This window comes from Lolium perenne, chromosome 2, assembly GCF_019359855.2.
Source record: "Lolium perenne isolate Kyuss_39 chromosome 2, Kyuss_2.0, whole genome shotgun sequence".
NCBI lineage: Eukaryota > Viridiplantae > Streptophyta > Magnoliopsida > Poales > Poaceae > Lolium > Lolium perenne.
The window spans coordinates 48,351,565-48,367,088 of NC_067245.2; the positions used below are offsets into that span (position 1 = coordinate 48,351,565).

The window sequence follows — 15,524 nt, forward strand, 5'->3', positions numbered from 1 at the left end:
AGATTGCAAAAGACTATTATTACACAATCAGAGGTGAAAAGGAGATGGCTATGGTTTTCTCTCTCACAGCCATGGCTGGGCAATCCACCTTCATGGCTGTGCGAAATAGGAAATTAGAATAGGGGGAAAGGCGGAGGCTGCGCGACCCTGGGGGCTCCCCATTTAGTCTATAGACAATATTTGTTACAACAATTAGTTACTGAACCATGCTAAGGAGGCCATTACAAAATAGAGTTATTACCAAGCTGTAGCATTTAGTCTATAGACAACATTTGTCACAACAATTAGTTACTGAACCACTGCTAAGGAGGCCATTACAAAATAGAGTTATTACCAAGCTGTAGTAAAGTAAAAATTACTAACTTATGAAGACAAAACTAAACCTACAGCAGTGGGCATTAAAACATTGTTAATGTGAAACCATATTACAAGCACAGTTTCCCGTGAGCTCATGTCATACGAATGACTAAAGTTCTGGAAAATTGAGTGTCCAACACTCGAAACACTTATAATCTTAGAAACAAATTTGAAAATATCTCCCTTCTATGATCCTGCCACCAAATCCGAAAGCATCTAAATGACACCGCCACTGCACCGCATCTAAATGGGCAGGTCCCCTGTACTTTGTTCTAATTTCCCCATGAATTCAAGAACTAAACCAACAAACAAAGAGATAATTCATGAATGTCTCCACTAACTAAATGGTCGATGAGCATTCAAACGTTTAACAAACAATGTATTGGAATTGGGATTTTTTAGAAGCCCACCTTGGCCTCTTGCAATCAGCCTGCTCGCCACGACGAGCGCTGCTTCTCAACCCAGGGCCATGAACATTCAAGCAAGCTTAAACAACAACATCCCATGATTACAGGTACCACTCTTCTATACGCTTTAGCATTCTCTTTAATTAATCCCAAAGATCACAAAACCATTCTCTGCAAATAAAGGACAATGTAAATAGGGCGTGGTTCAGACATTACAAGTCGTCAAAATTAGCTAGCTTAAACAAACAGGCAAGCTGCTTGATCGATTTGTACGGTGAGGTAGCTAAAACAGGCAGCCTAGCTGCCGGATCATTATGCTACCGTGAATAGCTGACTGAAACAGGCACACCAACAGGTGGATCGATTGTTGGCAACCAGCTAGATGTGTCGGGTGGTTACACGCACACGTCTATGAAACACTCCCCACGACGCAGATCTGGGCCATGGGCAGCAGTAGGTCGCTGCACACGTTGTGGAGTCGCTACTGACGCAGAAACGAAGAGATGGCGAACGAGATCGAGGCGTGGCTCACCAAGAGGTTGCTGGCGATCAGGCTGGCTCGGGGATGCCTGTGGATGCCAGGAGAGGAAGAAGAACTTGGTGGCCACGGCCTGTCACTCTTTGCACGTCGACGTCCGTGACTGGTGGCGACCGTGGCCTCCTGGCGCTCTATGCAACGGTGGCGCCCGCACCCGCGCTGCCTCCTTATGTGAGGTCCTCCTGATGTGAGGCACGAGGCGGCGGCGGCTACCTCCTGGCCATGCTTCTCCAGTGCGCAGAAGAGGAAGGTTGAAGTGGAGGCGCAGTCCACCCCGCCCCCTCTTCACCTCATGGGCCGTGCTCCCTCCTCTGAAGCATCCGGCCGCCCATGGCATGACCGCTGCCGCGTCCAGCCGTCGCCGCCCCGCCGCTGCCGCGTGCAGCCGCCTCCATCACTCGAGCGCTGCTCCCGCTAGACAGGGGGAGAAAACGGCGCAGATTGGGGAAGGAGGAGGGGTGGCGGCGATTGGGGAGGAGAGGAGGAGTTGGGGATTGGACGAGGAGCAGAGGAGGCATGCGATTGGGGAGTGCCGGCCGATCTAGGTTTTCACCCCTTCCCCTCGCGCGCTTGGGAAGTTCACGCGAACGAGAGCGCCTGGCTGTCTCACACCGTCGGTCCCGCAAGCAGTTGGTCCCACGTGTCATGGACTCTCTCAGAATGCTAACAGGTGAGAAAAAAATGACCACATCCAACGGTTGCAGTCAAAAGCGGGTATCAGATTTTACTGTGTGGTGGAAATGGACGAACCAGATTGATTTGCCCCTCTTGGGTGCCCTGGCTGGCCGGGTAGTCTTGGAGCTTTTATAGGAGAAATAAGCAATCTTGAACCTTTGCAGTTTTTTGTTTGTTTTATATATGTTTGTATTTTTTGATTAAAAGTTATCAGGGGTATTGTTATGTAGTTACCATTGGTTTTGATAGTATGTTACCAGGTCATTCATTATATAGTTACCAATGGGTGGGGGAGGGGTGGTGGTGCAAGTTATGATTCTGTATAGCTTTTCCCTTTTTTATAGGTTTTTGTTTTTTTCAGTGTTCTCAAATTATGTTGTTTTTAAGAAGGTGTCAGGCCATTTTTGTTTGTGTCGTTACGAGGGCTTTTGTTTCCTTTTCTTTTATGTATCCTAATGTCATACAAGTTCTACTGTAACTTTTTATCCTTTCTTTTTTATGTATTTTTTCAGTTGTGACAGTGGTGTGTTCATCATGGAATTAATAAGAAATCAGAAGGGAGGAAACAAACTCTGTTTTGAACCAGTATGTTTTTCTCTTTTTTTTGTTAATTACTTATCATATGTGTTTTTTCATTTCCTTTTTCATTTCTTTTTTGTTACCGATGAATGAAATATATTTGTTAAAATGTTTATTTAATATATGTATTCTTTATTGTCCATGCAAAACCATTGCGCGAAAGTCTTACTTACTATATGGTTGCTCATCCTTTCAATGAGAAGATGCCACTGGAAACAAAAGAAATCCTTAGGAAGCATGTACGTTTTTTCACATTTTTGATTTATCTTTTTTCCTGAATTTTTTAATCTTTTTTATTGATCAATCTATTGATCAGTATTTATTTTTCTTTTTTTTGCCATGCATTTCATGATACAGGGAATCCCATTTGACCACCAGGTTTGTATTTCTTAAATCTAGTTTTTATATGGCTTTTTTTCCCATATCATTTTGTTTTGTGGTTTGTTTTTGCACACAATTGACTGTACTTCTTTTTTTTCAGACACCAGGTTACTATCCCTGGATGCACGAGCAAAACAAGCTTGTTAATGGTGAATATCACATAGTCCTTTTTGTCATATCTTCATTTTTTCTTATCTGTTTTGTTCATATTTTTGCAATTAAATTTTTATTTATTTTTTGCATGATATGAGTTGGCTGTCTTTTTTTTTGAATGCAGATGATACTGACTCCATTGAAGAAATGCTTATTTTCTGATCCTTTTCCATGTTTATGAATGTCCGATTTGCTGTGAAGAGGAGATGAGATGCGACCGATAAGATGTAGTGTAGACAATTTTTTTTTAATCAATCATTTTATGTTTTTCTTCTTTTTTAAATTAATTGACTAGTTATTCTTCTAGTTTTTGTGGAAGTGTAATGACTTTTAGATGTCGACATATCCATCCGGGGTTGGAATGTGAGTGAGAACCTTGTGTTTGTCAAATAATAATCGCAACTTATTCCTCTTATTTCATTCTTTTTTGCGGGGTTCGCACTGTGTTTGGCCCATCGTGGCCCAGTAATTAAACTCCTTTTTTATCTAGTCTTTTTTTGTTACTGGGCTGTCTCTTCAGGTCCAGTCCAGTAAACAACTTCTATAAGTATTCCTGGTCTGGAACCGACGGAGCCCCCACATCTACAGTTTCCGCATTTACAGTTCTTCTCGCCCAAGAAGTGGGAGGGGCGGTTCAGAGCAAGCGGATAGAACGGTGGTGTAAGTTCAATCTCAAATCTTCCGCCGTCATCTCTCTTTTCGATCTATATTTCTTCTCACTTTTCTTTTTTCGCATTACTGTCTAGTTGCTTTGTAGCATTTTCTCAAGTTTCTATGGTGTTTTTCTTGCTGGAAAAACCAATCTATGTCTCTTTTTGGTGTTCTTTTTTGTGGAATCTGAGTTCTCTCTGTAGCTTTTTTTTGTTGTCTTTCGTCCGGATCTCATCCTAATGGTCTTTTTCCTTCTAATATATTCTACTTTTTAATCGACTATCTGATGTATCTTAGATTTTTTTATTTTCGCAGGTGAACAGTAAGTGCGAACAAAAGGGGGGTTTTCTTTTCTGGAGGTCGTTGCTGTTCAAGTTTTTTTGGTGGAGATCTGCTTTTTTGTTCCTCGGTGGTGAGCACTTTCCCCTTTTTTTTATGTATTTGTATTACCTTTTATCTATATTTATTTTTCTTATCTGCACGTTTTCATTTAATCATTATCCTCCTGGCAGTAAGTCAAGAAATTGGGATCCAATATATTTTTTTTGTAATCTTTTTTGCGTCTGGAATCCTGGTTATGTGTCAGTAGTAAAGTAGATATCATGGTAGGTATCAACAGTTATACATTGTAGTCATCAAGGTGCTTTTTTATAGTGCTTTTAGTTTCATGTTCTTCACCTTCAGTTTTACATTGACAACTGGTAGTCTGTTAGCATAACTCTAGATATCATAGTAGTTATCAACATTCCTATTCTGTAGTTATCAAGGTGCTTTCTATCTACTGCTCGTTGATGTCCTTTAACTGTTAGTTTTAAACATTTTTTGATATTTTTTTTGATTAGTGCTTTTTGTACATTTCTAGGAGAGTGAAATTCAGTATGTCTACTTATGTGACTGAAGAGACGAGGGTTCAGGTGTCTAAGTTCCTTCTTAGTAAACTAGGACTTACTCCTGGCCCAGTTACCAATCTGTTTCTTGTCAAGAACCTTTCCTGTTTTGAGCCTGCTGGAGTCTTCAAGTGTCTCCATGTCATCAACAAGCTGGTCGGCACAGAGTTTGATTTCATAGTTAATCAAAGCCGCCAGTGTGAAGTCTTTGTTAGGTGCATGACCCCTGTTGCGTGTACGAAGCTTCACGATGTGCTTCCTTTAACCTTTAAGTTTGATGAAGCTCGCGTGAAGTTTTGCAAGGTTAGCTTCCTTGAAACACTCCCAGAAGATGAAGACATTTTCCTCAAGGAACCAGCCAAGACCTTTGGAGAATCGTAGTATTACTCAACAGAAGCTTCTAGGTTACCCTGCTGGGTACTCTGATGTAAGCCTTGACATGGATTATGAGGAGAACATCAGAATGACGGACACCACGATGAAGATTCTCGGTGTTTCTGAGGGTTCTCAAGAGGGTCTAGTTAGAGTGAACCTAAAATATCTGCTTTCACCTGAGTACATTGCCCATGCATACTCTGTTGTGCAATCCACAGACCTTGTCAAGTTTGCTGTTGAATACAACTCCAAGCTTTATATGAAGTTTAAGATCCCAATGATGGCTGAGGTGATGACCAAGAGCCACTACTTTGTTGATAGATTCATGATCAAGTTCTATTTAGTCAAGACTGTCAGGAAGTGTTCATTCATGGAAGATATTGGCAGGAAATATCCAGTATACAGTAGGCTCAAGAATGAAGACCATTTCGAAGACCATTTCGAGTCTGCTTGATTTCTTAATAGACGATATAGTGCCTTTCCCTTTCCCTAAGTGTTTTTTAGAAGCACAGTATGAACTCCATGTAATGTGGTGCTTTTGTATCAAGGCATAAAGCCCTTGATGTTTGATTTGTGTACTATATACTTTCTGTGTCTAGGTGGTTTGATGAAACTTTTTTTAATCTTTGCTTTTTAAGTCGTGTGTAATGGATGCTATTTATTTGTACTTTTTTACGTAAGTCTGTGCTGGTGATGAGTGTGTGCTGACATTTTATATGCACATGTGTGACAAATCTGAGTTTTACATGCTTTTTCTGTCTTTTTTGTTTATTCGTTCATGAATTTTTAAATTTTTATTTTTTGTCTTCTTCTCGTGCACTGAAATTTTTGTTTTATATTTTTGCCTGACATACAATATCTTCTTTTTGTTTTTTAACCTATCATTTTTGTTTTCTGTTCTTTTTTTACCAGGGTATGTCGTACATTACTAAGATGAGGAGGCCATCAGTTACTCGTCATGTTATGAGTAGGCTTGGAGAGTATCCTGGGAAAGTGCATGATCTTTACCTTTTCCGTGTGATGGATACTCGGCTTGATGGTATATTCATTTGTCTTGCACTAGCAAAGAAGCTGCTCACTAGGAATTTTCAGTACACTGTTAATCAGGGCAGCAAAACCAAAGTGTTCATCAGGCCCAGTGGGACAGATGATAAAGCTACTCTTCTAGCTGCTTCTGAATTTAAGTACATGCTGAATCACTATCATATCAAGATCATCAAGATAGAAGAGCTTCACTACAAGCCAGTTTCCAAGGATTTCTCTCTGAACAAACCAGTGTCGACATTCCCTTGTTCATATGATCATCTCTCAGTTGAAATGATGACTGAATTATCTTATCCTGTTGGTTTCTCTAGCCAAGGTGATAACATTGATGGTTTTTGCAACACAATAATGTCAGAGACGACCATGAGTCTTCTGGGTATTTCTGAAGGAGTGCAATCTGGTCTTCTCAATGTCATTGTCAAGTACTTCGTTCAACCTTCAACCATTGGGCTTGCACTTGAAGTTATCCCTACAGACTTTGAATTCAAGTATGCCATTGACCAGAATGGATCTTTTTACATGAAGTTCAAAAAGCCCGAGCAAGCTGAAGCTATTGCTAGGAGGCATTACTTCATTGGAGGCAAAATGATCAAGTTTTACTATGTGAAGACTGTCGAACAGTTAGATGAACAAGATGACACGGGCAAACTGTCTTTCCACAAGAAGCATCATACTGATGATTTCTATGTGCTTTTCTAGTCAATCTATGACTGTGTAGTCGTGCTTTCGTGTCGTTAGTCACCTGGTGCCTTTTGTTTTGTTTCTAAAAACTTGTCATGTAATAAGTAGGTAGCAAGGACTTTACATGTTTTTTTACTCTTTCAGTGATGTATTTTTGCTTTATCATATCTGCAGTCAGTATGTTTTTTTTTCTCTTGGACACTATGATGTAATAAGTCTGTAGCAAGATATGCTATGTTATTTTTTTAACCTTTTTTTTCACTGTTTTTTTGTCTCTCTTTTTTGTATGAGTGGTTTTATTGTTCTTCATTTGTATCCTTTTTCATCTGTCTTTTTTTTTTGTCATTTTGCCCCTGATTTGTATTCAAATCTTCTATTTTTTTACTGGATGTCCAAAATATTGTCTAGCTTGCCGTCATTTTTTACAAGCAGTTATGAATATATTATAATTGTTCATGACGCCGGCATCTAGTCTATATTTTTTATTCTTTTAAAATTTTACAGTGGTTTTCTTTTAAATGGGTTTTCCATAGGTGGACAGATAAAATGGTTCTCTTTTTTGTAATGCATCGGTACTCATACTCTTAGTTTGTAATAGCTATCGAGCGTGACTGTATGTAGTTACCAACGCTGGTCTAATGTATTTACCGACACTTGGCATTACAGACATTTCTTTTTTGCACGTCCTCTTTTTTATTTTTTATTAGATTATAAAATAGAAATGTTGGATATTTTTTCACTTTACTTATGCATAGCTCACTCCTTTTTTAGTGGTTGTTTATTCTCTTTTTTTTTCAGCTCAACTAAAGGAGCCAGTTAGACGCTTTTTTGTTCACTGCAAATTTTTTAATGCTACAGTTGGTGGAAGGTGAGACGACTACGCCTCAATAAATAGAGACCCCTTATCACTTCTGCATCTCTTCTCACCCTTGGCTATTCCATTCTCCCTCTTTCTAGGTCAACACATCCATATCGAGCCATTGCTCTTAGTGCTTCTTCTCCCCCAGTCCAGGCGGAAGGAATCCTCTTCTATCTATCTTTTTTTTTGTGGATCTTTTCCAAAGCTGCATCTGGACGGTAAGGCTTTTGTTTGCTCTCTTTTTTCTTTTTTTGATGTTTCTGAAACCCCGCACCTCCATGTGTTTATTTATTACGAACTCGTTTGATTCCCTTTTTCTGCCCCCCGCGCCCCCCTCTGTCTGTTGACCTTTTTTGCTAAATCTAGAAAGTACCTGGACAACAACTTTTTAAATATATAACCAGATTCTGAAGATTTAACTCTATTTTTAGCAGATCTACAACAATATTCCTGTAGATCTAGTTTACTTTTTTGTAATCTATGAGAGCTCGTCTTCTATTTCCTTATAGTTTTACTCACAGATGTCCCTTTTTTTCATTGCACAGGGTTTTCCTTTTGCTCTTTTCAAGATGGTCTGCAATGTATGTGGTAATCCAGATGGACCATGCAGGGCCAAAACGAGGGATTGCTCTTTTTTCATATCAGAGTTATTGGTTACCTCTGAAGATTGGATGGTACATTTTAATACTTTATTCTTCGTTTTTATACTTTGTTTTTGTGAGATTTATTTGCTGATTTCCTTTTTATCACTGCACCAATGTATTTTTTTTGTTCTACATATTTTTTGTTTTGCATGTTGTTCACTATACTTTTTTACTTTTTGGCAGAATGTTCCATGCTATGTTAGGAACCAGATAAACATGATATGTCTTTAACCGATATCTCTGTCTCTGATGAGTCTGGAACCACTCACTCTTTCAATGTAGCTATGAATGAGTCGGTAACAAGTTTTTATGGTTGGGGGTGGAAGGAATTTCTGATCACGTCCAATTCCAAACCTGGTGATTTCCTTATGTTTCAAATGACCAATAACCCTGAGATACCAATTAAAGTAGGATGTTGCAAGTTAGCAACAATGTCTCAGTTCAGTAAGGTGCAATCTGGTATGTTGAATGATTCTGATAGTGAATCAAGTGATGAAGAACCAGATCAAAGTGATTCAAGTGATGGAGAACCAGATCAAGGTTGTACGATTTTTGTTTTACCTTTTTTTTGCACATTTCTTTTACAGATGATGCAAAATGCTTAGACCTTAAACAACATTAACTTATTCATTCCTTTCTTTTGTTTTTTGATTTTCTTTTTGTTATCAGTGTATGATCGACATAGTGTTGTTGTCATGACAAGGCCACTTGATTGGACTATGAATCTCTTGGCTAGCTGGAGAGCAATTGTTAACAGGAGAGGCATTGGTTTGGGACCATTGTTTCTGCACAAACTCACTGCCACAAACATTAACAATTTGCTGATGGTATGTATGTAATTTGTGTCTCTTTTTATATGTGTCCCTTTTTAAAATGTTTAATTTTTTTGTACTCAAGATCATGATATGAACATGCATGTTTATATATACTCAGGGTTGTTTCTTTTTTGTTGTTTGTACTGTGCAGAAAATCCCAAGCATGGTTGTCCAGGGTCTTAATCTCGAACCATCAGGTTCCGTGGTTCTATCAGCGGACAACACACCAGATGTCCTTGGACAGTTCCATCCCTCCACTGATGGTAGGATGATAATAAGTGTTCAAGCATGGGGAGAGTTTGCTGAAAAGAAGGGATTAGCAGCTGGTCAAGTGGTGATGTTTCTCTTCCATCAATATGGTGGTATCATCACACGCAGTGTGGTGTTGTTATTACTGTCGATGTTATTTGAATATGTAACGAATATGTGTATGTTGGAACATCGATCAAGTCCTTTATGTATCGTTTTGAAACACCTTTGTTATCCATTTTCTATGTAACTGAACTATGTTTTGTAACTCAACTTTGTTTTGAGATCAATGTTTATTATGTGTTTTTCAAGTGATCTGTATGTATGTGATCCACTTTTTTTTATCACAAGCTATGATTACAACATATTTTTTGCTATCTACCAGTATGAATCACTCATCACATATCTTTTTTTGCCATGTAATGTGTTTTTGTTACCAACCTTTTTTTGTGTGTTTTTGTTACCTACCCCGATATTGAATTGTACTAATATTTTCCAAAATCCTAGATTTGAAACTATTCAGCTTTCTAATTTGATTTCTTTTTTTCTTGTTTTGATGTGTTTTTGGAATTCAGGGTTCGAATAAATTTTTGGTCGCCTGAGGTGCTCGCCGAAGCAGTGTCGTCTGAGGGGGCTCGCTGATGCAGGGCCTTATGAGGTTCTCACCAGAGTTGGGCCGGACGAGGGGTGTGTAGGGGAGAAAGGCACCGAGTCGAGTTGGCTAGGAGGTTGTGGGGGGGTGTGCGCAAGGCATGCGGCGACGGGCGTAGGGGCGAGTCGGTGGTGGCCGAGAGAAGGGATACGGGAGAGTTCCGGAGCGCGAGGAGGACAGAAGGGAGCTGCAGGCCGCGAGAATGGAGACGGTGGCGGTTGTGAGAAGGACAGGATGGAGGATGGGTGGGGGCAGTCGTGCAGCGAGGGAGATGTGCGGGGCAGACGCAAGTTTCCGAGTTTTTCTAAGGGTGAGACTATTTATCAACCCACTTATTTTTATCAACCCTCTTATTCAGTTTTCACCAATACGTTATTCAATATTTTTTTGTCAACTTTGTTTTTCATGTCTAGCGTCTCTTACTCTCTTTTTTGGGCCGTCCCTTTGTTTTTAGGCCCAGTCCAGTACAAACACTACAAAGCATGCGTCTTCTCGAATCGACGGAGACCCCACGCGTGCAGTTTCTCCCATTTACAGTTCTGGTCGCTTGAGAAGTGGGAGAGGCGGTTGATACCAGGCAGATAGGACGTTGTTGCAGGTTAAATCTCAAATCTTTGCCCATCCAATCTCTTTTCGATCTTTATTTCCTTCTTAATCTCTTTTCGCATTTCCTGTTTTAGTTGATTTTCCTAGCATTTTTGCAAGTTCTTAGGGCTTTTTGCTGGAGGAACTAATCTATCTCTCTCTGTTCCTTTTTCTGTCGAATCTGAGTTGCCACTCAAGTAATTTCTTCATCTCTTGTTTGTTCGAATCTTATCCTAATCGACTATTCTCTTCTGCTCATCCATTTTTTACATTTTGCAGGTGAACAGTAAGTACGAACAGAAGGGGTTTTTTTTTCTCTCTGTAGTTGTTGTTCATCTTTTCTTTGTCGGGAGATCTGCTTCTGTATCTAGGCGGTGAGTACTTATCCTTCTTTTTTATGTATTTTTCATTAGCTTTTATGTAGATTTTAACTTTGCAATCTTCATGTTTTTTTAGTATGCATTGTTCTTATTTCTAGGGGTAAGCCAAGAAATGAAATCCAATACTTTTTTTTGGTAATCTAATGGTCTCAAATCCATGTTATTTTTCCAGCAGCAAAGTACATATAATGATAATTATCAACATTCATTCATTGTAGTCACCAAGGTACTTTTTCTTTAATAATCTGCTCATTGATGTTCTTCCCCGTCAGTTATTTGGGGTTATTTTTTAGATAAACAACAGTTATACTTGGTTATGTATGACATTTTTTTTGCAGAGTAAATATCTTTTTATGTTCATGTTTTTTATTACACATTACTTTGCCTAGCAGCAAGCCAACAAAATGTGATCCTATATATTCTTTTTCTCCAGGGGCACTCCGCAGCAAGTTATCTCCCTTTTGCTGTTCCTTCTCATCTTTTTTTCTTTTTTCCAGTGACCTCTTCGTGTCCCTCTCATAATGGATGAGGAAGGCAAGTTTAGCAATCCCAGCAGTGACAAGGATCAGGAAGAAGTGGTTAGCAATCAAATCAGTGATACGGATGAGGAGGTGTATGTTAGGACTGACATCACTGAAACCCGTAAGATGTTTGCACACACGGCTGAGATTGAGGTTGTCTATACTGATGACACCCATAAAGCAGCCGAGATTATCGACATGTACGAGCAATGGCTTATGAAGGAGAAAGACAAGTTCGTGGGTCTTGACTTTGAGTATTGTGACCCAGAATATAAAGATGACTATCGTATTGCGGTTGTTCAACTGTCGATGAACAATCATGTATTGGTATACCAATGGTCTAGGTATGATATTTCAACTTCCATTTATTTTTTGTTGTGTGTTTTAATCAGTGTTGAAAGCAGATTTTTTCATATCTTATATCCTTCTGTTTTTATGTTTTTGCAGTAGCCTGAAGTGGTGTCCGAAACTTATGGATTTCTTACGCAGCGGCGTACATTTTGCTAGTGTTGACATAAGGAATGACAAAATAGCAATCAAGCAAAGTTGGAATATTGAGATACCAGCTGAGTGCCACATTGATCTTCAAGACTTGTTCAAGCTCGATCGTGACAGGACTGGTATGGCTGACATGGCAGCCAGCCTCATAGACAGTAGCTACAAAGTAATGAAGGAGAAGTTCCCATCTATTCAGCACAAGTTCTGGGAGAAGAGTCCGCTTGATGATATTAATATTGAGTATGCAGCCAGAGATGGTTATGTTGCGTATCAACTGTATCGTACAATTCTTGCCTGCAACTATGGACAGCGGCACATGCTACCTCCGCAAGCAACACCAACAGCATTGCAACCCAGTTCAACGGGTGGCACAGAGGCTTCTTCATCGAGCATCTGCAAAGTAAAAAAAGTATTGGTTGGCACGAAGCGACCAAGTGGGGATGAAGGGTGGACACAAATTCGCATGACTGATGGGCATGAATATTGGAGTGCCGCGTCCTGGAAATTTCCCATGTATTATGAAACAAGCCCTCCTCATTATCTTGCGGGCCAGTGGGATGATTGGCCAGAGGACAAGAAGCCGAAGATAGATTGGAGTGATGATGCCCCCGCCGACACACCCGTGTTCTATGCTCCGTGAAGTGTGTATGTTCATACTAGGCTTTTTGTAAATGGGTTGAACTACTTGTCTAAAATGCAAAGTGTGTGTTTTGCACTTGAAAACATCTTCAAGGAATTTGCTGTGTGTACGTCGAAAATTCAAGTGTGTGAGTGTGTAGCTGAATAAGGGCTACTATGTTTTTGGCGTGTGATCCTTGTTACAAATGCAAACCCTGTCTCTACACCTGAACAAATCTTAAACGATTTAATACCCGTGTTCATACTGTGTTTTTATGTATGTATCTGAGATGTTACTCTTCATCATGAAAAATGATCAACAAATATGTACCAACCCTCACATGTACTTTTTATCAACAATTGAGTTAATGTTTTACCAACCCATCTACTTTTTTGTTACCTCCTTCTTTTATTTTCTCTTTTATTTTGTTGTAGACAAAAGGTGGTCCTTTTTGTTTTTTAAGGGACCAAGGGAAACAATAATTATCTACCCATACATTCAGTATTCATCAACACATGAGTCCACGTGTTACCGACCAATTTTCATTATTTTTAGCTGCATCTATTTTTTCTTATATATGAACTTTTTGGTTTCTTTTTTGTTTCTTACGTGAAATAGGGGGAACCTAGTAATCAACCCTCCCATGCACTCTTCATTAAGAGTTGACTCAATGTTTTACCAACCCATGTCATCTTTTGTTACCTCCTTCTTTTTATTTCTCTTTTTGTGTAGACAAAGGTGGTCCTTTTTGTTTTTTAAGGGAACAAGGGAACCTACTTATCAACCCTCCCATGCACTCTTCATCAACAGGTGACTTAATGTTTTACCAACCCATCTACTCTCTTGTTACCATCTTCTTTCTTTCTTTTTCTATAGACAAAGGTGGTCCTTTTTGGTTTTTTAAGGGAATAAGGGAACCTACTTATCAACCCTCCCATGCACTCTTCATCAATAGGTGGCTCAATGTTTTACCAACCCATCTACTCTTTTGTTACCTCCTTCTTTTTTTATTTTTCTGTACACAAAGGTGGTCCTTTTTGTTTTTTAAGGGAACAAGGGAACCTACTTATCAATCATCCCATGCACTCTTCATCAATAGGTGGCTCAATGTTTTACCAACTCATCTACTCTTTTGTTACCTCCTTCTTTTTTTTCTTTTTCTGTACACAAAGGTGGTCCTTTTTGTTTTTTAAGGCAACAAGGGAACCTACTTATCAACCCTCCCATGCACTCTTCATCAACAGAGTGACTCAATGTTTTATCAACCCATCTACTCTCTTGTTACCATCTTCTTTTCTTTCTTTTTCTGTAGACAAAGGTGGTCCTTTTTGTTTTTAAGGGAACAAGGGAATCTACTTATCAACCCTCCAACGCACTCTTCATCAACAGGTGACTCAATGTTTTATCAACCCATCTACTCTCTTGTTACCATCTTCTTTCTTTCTTGTTCTGTAGACAAAGCTGGTCCTTTTTGTTTTTTAAGGGAACAAGGGAACCTACTTATCAACCCTCCCATGCACTCTTCATCAATAGGTGGCTCAATGTTTTACCAACCCATCTACTCTCTTGTTACCATCTTCTTTTTATTTCTCTTTTTTTGTAGACAAAGGTGTTCCTTTTTGTTTTTTAAGGGAACAAGGGAACCTAATTATCAACCCTCCCATGCACTCTTCATCAACAGGTGACTCAATGTTTTATCAACCCATCTACTCTCTTGTTACCATCTTCTTTCTTTTTTTTCTGTAGACAAAGGTGGTTCTTTTTGTTTCTTAAGGGAATAAGGGAACCTACTTATCAACCATCTCATGCACTATTCATCAACAGGTGACTGAATGTTTTATCAACCCATTTACTCTCTTGTTACCATCTTCTTTCTTTCTTTTTCTGTAGACAAAGGTGGTCCTTTTTGGTTTTTTAAGGGAACAAGGGAACCTACTTATCAACCTCCCATGCACTCTTCATCAATAGATGACTCAATGTTTTTACCAACCCATCTACTCTTTTGTTACCTCCTTTTTTTCTCTACACAAAGGTGGTCCTTTTTGTTTTTTAAGGGAACAAGGGAACCAACTTATCAACCCTCCCATGCACTCTTTCATCAACAGGTGACTCAATGTTTTTTACCAAACCCATCTACTCTCTTGTTACCATCTTTCTTTCTTTTTTTCTGTAGACAAACGTGGTCCTTTTTGTTTTTTAAGGCAACAAGGGAACCTACTTATCAACCCTCCCATGCACTCTTCATCCATAGGTGACTCAATGTTTTACCAACCCATCTACTCTCTTGTTACCATCTTCTTTCTTTCTTTTTCTCAGACAAAGGTGGTCCTTTTTGGTTTTTTAAGGGAATAAGGGAACCTACTTATCAACCCTCCCATGCACTCTTCATCAATAGGTGGATCAATGTTTTACAAACCCATCTACTCTTTTGTTACCTCCTTCTTTTTTTTCTGTACACAAAGGTGGTCCTTTTTGTTTTTTAAGGGAACAAGGGAACCTACTTATCAACCCTCCCATGCACTCTTCATCAACAGGTGACTCAATGTTTTACCAACCCATCTACTCTCTTGTTACCATCTTCTTTCTTTCTTTTTCTATAGACAAAGGTGGTCCTTTTTGGTTTTTTAAGGGAATAAGGGAACCTACTTATCAACCCTCCCATGTACTCTTCATCAATAGGTGGCTCAATGTTTTACCAACCCATCTACTCTTTTGTTACCTCCTTCTTTTTTTCTTTTTCTGTACACAAAGGTGGTCCTTTTTGTTTTTTAAGGGAACAAGGGAACCTACTTATCAACCCTCCCATGCACTCTTCATCAATAGGTGGCTCAATGTTTTACCAACCCATCTACTCTTTTGTTACCATCTTCTTTTCTTTCTTTTTCTGTAGACAAAGGTGGTCCTTTTTGTTTCTTAAGGGAACAAGGGAACCTACTTATCAACCATCTCAAGCACTATTCATCAACAGGTGACT

The 15,524-nt window shown here is 39.3% G+C and overlaps 1 long non-coding RNA gene across 1 annotated transcript; it reads right to left on the reverse strand.

The window, feature by feature from the left end:
* Positions 1-128: 128 nt before the first annotated feature.
* Positions 129-2,056, reverse strand: LOC127329919 (uncharacterized). Its single transcript, XR_007869053.2, has 3 exons — positions 1,297-2,056; positions 768-935; positions 129-167 (listed from the first exon to the last, which is right to left on the reverse strand). It is a non-coding gene; the product is annotated as an uncharacterized lncRNA (long non-coding RNA).
* Positions 2,057-15,524: the final 13,468 nt, after the last annotated feature.